Genomic DNA, 8690 nt, shown 5'->3' with positions numbered 1-8690 from the left:
TTCCTTCCTTCCTTCCTTCCTTCCTTCCTTCCTTCCTTCTTTCCCTCCCACTATGGTATGACTGGTGTCACCTTAATTACAATACTATACATCTACATCTATGTGTAAAACAACCATCTGAGAAGCATCATGGAGTTAGCATGACCTGACTCCTGCAACCTGCCTCTGACATAGATTAGCTTAGTGATCATGAGCAAGTCACTTAACCTCATAGTGTCTGCAGGCAAACGAGTTGCTGATCTGCATCAGTGGAGGCAGTTCCTTCTCCCCCCCTCCCCACTTTGGCCCATGAAATGCTGGGCCTGGATCACTGACCTCTGGTGACTTGGTGTTTCCTTACCTACAAAAGTCTTTTGGCTTCAGAAAAAAAATTCACAAAACTTCCTTTGTTTATGAGCTCCTTTTAACCTGCTGCATTTCATTTAACTTAATTGGCACATTCACGTTTTGATATGGGAGCCTAGGGGCCTTAGGGTAGCAGCATATTTTTAATAAATCAAAATAAATGAAATAAGCTGCTCTTGCAGCTGTGCGGGTGCCCTTCAGCCCCTAGCTGGGTGAAAGGCTCATCGCTCATCAGCTGCAAACATTCAGGAAGAGCAATAGACTTAATGCAGCCCAAGCCCTCTCAAAAATCAGAGTTTGGGATTTGCAGAGCCGAGTAGCACATCTAGCCATCTATTAACTCTCTTTGGAATATCAATAGTAGCTAATATTTATAAAGTGCTCAGTATGTGCCAGGCACTGTGCTAAGTGCTTTAGAATTATTATCTCATTTGATACTCATAACAACCCTGGGAAGTAGAAACTATTATTATACCCATTTTATGATGAGAAAACTGAGGCAGAAGTAAATGACATGCCCAGGCTCACAGAGCAAGTAAATGTCTGAGGCTGGATTTGAACTTAGGTCTTGAACTCAAGGCCCTGTGCTCTCTATACACTGTATCACCTAGCTACTCTCCCTTTTTTTCCCAACCTATGTTGAAGAAGAACAAGATCAACTTTCTTTAAAGAATCATCATCCTCAAGCTTCAGCCTCTCCCAAATAAGGTAAGTCTTAGGGTCATAGATTTAGACTTGTAAGGACCTTCCAGGTCCCTTCATTCTGTAGATGAGCTAACTGAGGCCCAAAGAACTTAAGTGACATGTCCAAAGTCACACAGCTGGTTAGAAGCAGAGCTGGGATGGTCTGACACTAAAAACGTACATTTTGGCCAGGATCCTCTCTGTCATGCATACTTCATCCCAGCCCAGCTGGTCTCCTTGGTTTGGCCTGGTTTCAGCATTCTATCTCCTACTCCAAGTCTTTGTGTAGAGCCTAGGCTGCTCATGCCTGACATACCTCCCTTCCTCACATAATTCCCATTAGAATCTCTAGCTGCCCTCAAGGCTCAACCCAAACGACATCTCTTGGAACAGCCTTTTCAGATTTACTTTGCCAATTCTCCAAAATTACTTTGTTTATATTTTCCTATGTGCACGTCATACCTCCTCCCCCTCCAAGAGCAAAATGTAGATCCGTGAAAGAGGAGAGTTGATTTTTGTCTTTGTACCTCCAGCAACTAGCCCAGAGCCTTGAAAATAGGTAGTTGGCAACTCTTAGTGACATCCAGGTCACACTGGTAGTCAGGCACATGGTAAAGGTGGTTTGGCCTTGTCTCCCTCTTCAGAGAAAAGGTTATTGACAATCAACTCTTTGAGGGCTGGTCTTGTTTATGTCTTTGTATCATGAAGACTTGTCTCCTAGCCCTGTACACACACAGTAGATATTTAATAAATATTTGTTGAACTGAATTGAATTCATCTTTAGGAGATGACTTCCCTTTAACGGTTGGGAGCCTGAATCAACCAATAATTAATTACTTATGCCTTGGCAGAATACAGTATTCCAAAGGTACTCTTTAAGGCTGCTTCTGTGGAAAATCCATTAGTTGATGTACATGTGGACCTGAATCTAAATAATTCAAGGAATTTGACATCATCATTACTCCTATTAATTAATATTTGTTAAGTACTCACTATGTGTATGCATTCAACGCAACTCAATAATAAACTTGAATAATTCACTATTCATAATTTTTGACTTTTCTCACCACTGGCACAGATCTAAGCTTACCCAAACATGCCTCTTCAACCAAAATGCTGCTGCAGGTCTATTTCTATTTCTTTTTACATTTTGTGGTCACAAGTACAGCAATATAGCTGTTATCTTTCACTGTTACAACATGACTAGCTGATTTTTTGAGTGATCTATTTTCTCTATAATATTCCTAATCCCACTTCCTGCAAGTGGATCATCATTGGAAATGGACTGCTTCCTAATTACATTCACTGTGTATCTCTTGTTTTGTCCTTTGGGTAGCCCACAACTTGATTCTCCAATAGATTTTACTATTTTAAGATCTGCAACTATGCAGAATCACTGGGAGAAGATGTGTTAAGGAGAAGGATGGTTTTCTTTTGCCTTGTCTTATTAAAAGCACTTCCCAAATGCTTCTCTCTGTTCAATTCTGTATCTAACTCACTGTCAGTTTAGACAAGTGTTTGTTCTAGTTGTGTGTATTAATGTGTTAACTCAATGAACTGGCCTTCCAATTGTGTGTCATAGACTAGATAAGCATCATATTGTTTTTCAATTTTGTTTTTCCTATATGGATTATTAAGCTGATCTCTTTTAAAAAATCATGAATTTATTGAAGAAGATGCGTATTGTTTTGGGGTTTGATAAAACCGGTGTACTATCATTCTCAAACAGGATAACCTCACCAGATGTATGTCCTGAGGGCTTCAGTGTCAACTTGCTATGATGTCTTGGTGATATTCTGATTAAAGATTGTTTATAGCAGGCTCTTGTAGATACCTTAACAGTCACATAGTAGGGATACAACTTGGGTTCATGGAGGAGCTAATGAGGTAAGGGCTATGTTGTTTAATTATAATGATGGAAACACCAACTTAGGAGGAGCATATCGCCCACAGAGAGATTGCTAAGGGGTGAATGGCAGCCATCCTTTAAAGAGGAATAGAGAGCTTTGTGGTTCCCCCTAGACTAGCCTTAGGGGCTGGGTGGTATGCATGGCAGTTGGGGATGAAGACTTGATGGAAAGCATTCAAGATTGAATTGCTTTGCTCTTGACCAAACATTGGTCACAGTATCCCTTTGTTATCATGTGCAAGTTAACGATTGCATAAAAAGCCATAGGTGTATTAGATGGCCTTAGAAGCTCAAATGCATTGGAAAAGAGCAAGCAACATGCTATACGAAGTCAGGTCATTTCAGACTGGGAATGGGCTCGATCAGAAAAGGCTACCTGGAAGAGATGGCATTTGATTTGCGCTTTAAAGGATGGGTAGGAATTCAGCAGGTGGAAGGTGGCTGGGGGATGGAGGATGGCAACGCAAACATGGGGAACAGCATGAACTGAGGTACAGTGGTAGGAAAATGCAGGGTACATATAAAGGATACAGGGAACATAGAAAGGATACTGGATACACTACAGTTTTCTGGGAGTATAGAAAGTACAAACAGTAATACTGTACAAGATAAACCTGCACAGGTATTGACAGACTATAGAGGTCCCTAGGTAAAAGTGCTTGAATTCTCTTGGGGGTAACTGCTATGAAACACTATCTGGTGGGGTATGCATGTCACCCTGCTCCCCACCCTGTCTGGCCACTTCAGACCCTCCAAGGCAGGACGAATGGACCAGGGATGGTACTCTCTGACCTGAATGAGCCTATTTTTCCAAAGGAGAATAATGTGTTTCATATTTGGTCTTTGTCAGGCAAGGTTAACCACAGGCCAAATTGCAAAGCTGACTGAATTTATCTTCCTCACCATTTCCCTCCCTTTCCATACTTCTCTCAAATCACCCTATCCTTGACCTCTGTGGGCCCATTTCTAATATATAGGCACAGGTTTTAGTATGAATATTAATGATATTTTTTCATGCAACAGGATAAGAGAATCTTCATCACAACTCCCTATTCTTTAATTTTCTATAGACTCAGTCTTTTTAGTTGTATGATTTCAAGTAATATGGTGCTTTTCTGGAAGGCAGCCAGGAGGTAACTTGGGATTTGACAGGGGCTCATCATCTATAAACAGCTCCTTAAGTGCTTGCTGGGCGAGTTGCTATTTAAAGGAATCCGATAGTATATATCCTCTTATGATTCAAAGAATCATTTTGTAAAGTGAGAGCAATCGCTATCGGTGATTTGCTTAAAGTGAGATCCATCTGTACCATTAACTGTTCACTTCAACACAAAAGGGAGGAGGGGCACGTGCCACACTTATGCTTTATCTAGAGTGTTTTTTTTTTAAAAATATTGATTGAAATAATAGAATCATTAAATCTCAGAAAAGAATTACAAGGGTCACTGAATCATAGGATTTAGAAGTGGAAATGACCCCCTAGATTCTTTGGCTTCCTTCAAGTCTTAGCTAACATCCCTCTTTCTCCAAGGAGCCTTTACCGGTCCTTCCCTCTGAGAATACTCTAGTTTACTCTGTATATGATCTTGTATTTACATATCTTCAGGTTGTCTCCTCTATCAGAATGGGAGTTCTTTGAAGTCAGGGACTTTTTTCTTTGTAACTCTCATACTTAGCCCAGTGCCTGGTACATGGTAAATGTTAACAAATAGTTAACAAAGTTAACAAATGATTGCAGACCAGTCCAAGGATAACTCTCTCAATTTACCTGAAGAGACTGAAGCCAAAAGAGATTATAAAATTGTCCAAGGACTATATAAGTAATATGTAGCAGAGCTGGGATTGGAGCCCTGGTTCCCTGGGGTCAAATTCAATGCTCTTTCCACTCTATAATTCTGCCTCATCTACTTTAATCTTTACTTAAGCAGGTATCTCCCTTTTCTATCACAATAAGTGACCATCCAGCCTCTTCTTGAAGACCCACAGTAATGGAGAGCTCACTTATAAATCCCCCCTCCCCACTTCCCCTACAGTCTAATCCAGTTTTTGGACAGCTCTAATTGTGAATGTCAAATAGTAATCAAAATGTGACATTAATTTTGCCAATAAAAGATCCAGAGAGCAGTACAATAGCTATTTAATAAATTTTGTCCTTTTTATTGAATATATTAATGTGTGATTTCATGCTACTTTGCATGGCAAGACAAGTTTCTCTCAATTAATTTAGACTCTTAAATCAATGTAAAAATGAATTATCTGACTAGTCTGAGCATAACCATCTGCTGATCCTTAAAAGCAAGTAGATGAGGAAGAAAAATATTCAAAGCTTTAGGATGTTATATTCAAATTAAATATCTGCAAATTCTAGTGCTCTACATCATCTCCATGATGAAAAATAATACATAACAACAAACAAATAGTAAGCACCAGTTGTATGCCGGATATTGTGCTATGTCTTAGGGACAGACACAAAACTTGGATAAGAAAGATCCCTGTCCTCTTGAAGTTTGCAATTGAGTAAGGGAAATCAGATGTTAATAAAGTTTACAATAATATACAGATGGTGCCTTGGAGAGGTGCAAACCAAAGGGCTACATCATTCTCAAAGTGGAAGGTCATTTGGAGGGAGAAGGATAAGAATTGGGGACGACTTTGCAGGAGAAACACAACTAATCTACTTTGTCTTCCTCATTGCAAAACCCCACATGAACACTTACATGCTACCCTTTTCCCTTACTCCCTTCCCTCCCATATATAAGTGCCCTGGTTTCATTCATTTTGAAAACCAATCTTTGTCATCTTGTTACCACAAAGAAGTCAGGTTTTGTTCTTAGGTTGGCACTTAAACAGATAACAAAGAGAGTCTTTGAGTGGGAAGAGACCTCAGAGGCCATCCTTGAAAGACAGTCCACTCTACAACTTAACCAATAAATGCTCATCTTGTTTTTGCTTAAATAATTCCCCTGAAAAGAAACTCTCAACTCTCAACGTAGCCCATTGTACTTTGAAATATCTTAGCAGTCCTTCTTTCCAACCACTCTTTGGTTCTGTCCATTCATTCAGGTCCAAGTCCTATAGTTCAGATAACATTTCTCTATCTTTTCTGTTAGAATATCATTAGTCAATACAAATACAAGAAAAAGAAATGCAGAGCTTACATTCTAATGGTGGGAGTTAACACATAAAAGACACCAGAATAAAGAAAAAGATGGGGAGAGGGGAATGTGGGAGAAGAAGGTACCCATAGCAATCATGGTGGCTCAGGAGCATGATAGAGAAATCCAGAGGGGTGTAATCTGGTGCAACATGAAGAGAAGGTTGGCCTGGGCACCCTCCTTAAATGGAGTTTGTGAGAGAAGCCATCTGATCAGGAGGAGGGGCCTTTAGGGGCAGAGGTCATTTCAGAATTGTGAGTTTCAAGGCTGAAGTAATTTTCCAGAAAGAAGAGGTTTCTGGGGCATGATGGAGAAATTCATAGAAGTGTAGACTGGTGGGAAATGAAGATTACTTAAGTATTAGAAATTCTGTTGAATGCTTTCTATTGTACCTCTTCCTTTCAAAACAGTGACCCAGTGATCATATCTGCCAATTGTTTTAGGATTCTAGGAATGTAGTTTGTCCAGCTAGCCCAGGAAGACCTGAGTTAACATACTACCTCAGACACTTACTAGCTATATGACCCTGGGCAAGTCACTTAACTCTGATTACCTCAGTTTTCTCATCTGTAAAATGAGCTGGAGAAGCAAATGACAAACCACTTCAGTATCATTGCCAAGAAAACCCCAAGAGGTCCCAAAGAGTCAGACACAACCAAAAACCACTAAATGACAACAAAAGATGCCTTTATCATCCTCCACTGATCTCAGGTTTTAACTCTCTAGTTTTCATTTCTAGTCTCCTTTTTATTCAAAGATCATTTTTCTTGGTATAGGAAATAAAGCACAATAAAAGTTGAGCAGGTTTGCCTTTTTCCTATTTATTATTTTGGTCCAATCCACCCAACTAGTAATTCTAACCCTTCTTTGATCCCTCTTCCCTAAAACAGCTTAAAAATTCTTTTTTTTTGTTGTTGTTCTTAGCTTTCTTTGCCAGTCTCATAGGATCATAGATCTGGAGCTGAAATGACCTTTAGGGGCAATTAGGAGGTTTCAACTCCCAATTTTTCAGATGAGGAACCTAAAGGCCCAGGAATATTAAGTGGTATTTCTTCATCTGTATAATGAGGAAGATGAAGGTCCTTTCTAACTCTAAAATCCCACCTCTCAGCAGGGATTCCTCAATCACTACTGCTGCCCCTTCTTCCATGACCTTTAACCTGACAGTACCTATTGATTTTCTATCGTCATTCCTTGAAAGATAGACATGTAGCAGCTTCCTCCTCAGAAGGTCAAGTTTCATTTTATTCAGGGAGACCCTCTTTATTGCTCAGGTCCAATTTGGGTCACATTCTTTGATTCACTTGTTGGTGTTGGCCCTTCCTTTGCAGAGGACCAATGATGCCACCAAATGATGTCTAGAAGTTGCCTTTGGTGTTTATGGGTTGAGAAGTCTGCACACTGCCCCTGCTGCCAGTGATTCAGTCGTCTGTGCTGGTGTGGCCCTCATTGGACTGCTCTCCTCTATCAAAATGGTGCAACAGACCTTTTCTGTTGACCTTCCAGGTTGTCTTGGGCTGGAAATTTGTTTCACTGTCATTTGGTGGGGTTCTGCTGCTCTAGAATTTTTTGGCCATTTGGAGGGCTTTGGGGGAGAGCTCAAGCAAGTCCCTACTTCTACTCTGCCATTTTGGTCGCCTCCTCACCACACCCACTGGTGTGAGGGTTTACCAAGTCCACCCCCTCCATCCCCTAAGCTACAGGCATAGGCCAAAATTCCCACCTGCTTCTTAGATCTTTTTATTCCTCTGTTTTTATACAGAAGTCGTGTGTGTGTGTGTGTGTGTGCGTGCGCATGTATGTGTATGTGTTTTAAAGGCCCTTTGAGCAGAGATGCTAATTTTCTGGGCAACTAAGTGGATAGAGTGCCATTCCTGGAGTCAGGAATATAAGTTCAAATATGGTCTCAGACTCCTACTAGCTGTGTGACCTTGGTCAAGTCACTTAATCCTATTTGACTAAGTTTCATCATCTATAAAATGAGGTGGAGAAGGAAATGGCAGATCGCTCCAGTATCTTAGCCAATAAAACCCCAAATGGGATCATACAACTAAACAACAACAACCACCAGTAATTTTCTAACTATGACAGAAAGATAAACATTATATGCTCTTTTTTAGGTCACTGTCAAATTCTCCTTGGTCCAGACTTTCTGGAAGTGAGAACCTCAGTCCTGGCCATTCTCGCTAATAATAGTTCATATGGCCAACCTCCGGGAAAACTGGAAGGCCGTCAACTTTGAGTTGCTTTTCTTCTCACTTCATTAGCACCTTGATGGCAGCTGTAGTCAACTTTGTTTTCTTATGTTATCAACCTTTCTCCTTTTCCTTCTCTCTTTTCTGGTTCTCTTTCTTGAGTTCCCTCTCCCAAATTTCAATCTCTGGCCTCTTTGACAATTCCCAAACCTCCAAACCTCCTTTCTTCTCAATTTATTCTCCTCTAAGAATATATTTAACATAAACTTTTATAATGGACCCGACTGGGACTATACAAAGGTCTTTGTTCCCCTCACATAAGCCCTGTGTAGGTTATTAGCTTCTGGGTATGGCGGAGCAGAAAAGGGGGTAGAATAAGGAAATTTTCAAAACATATTCCAC

The sequence above is a fragment of the Notamacropus eugenii genome, chromosome 1, assembly GCF_028372415.1.
Source record: "Notamacropus eugenii isolate mMacEug1 chromosome 1, mMacEug1.pri_v2, whole genome shotgun sequence".
In the NCBI taxonomy this organism is placed as follows: Eukaryota; Metazoa; Chordata; class Mammalia; order Diprotodontia; family Macropodidae; genus Notamacropus; species Notamacropus eugenii.
This window is presented reverse-complemented; position numbering follows the sequence as displayed.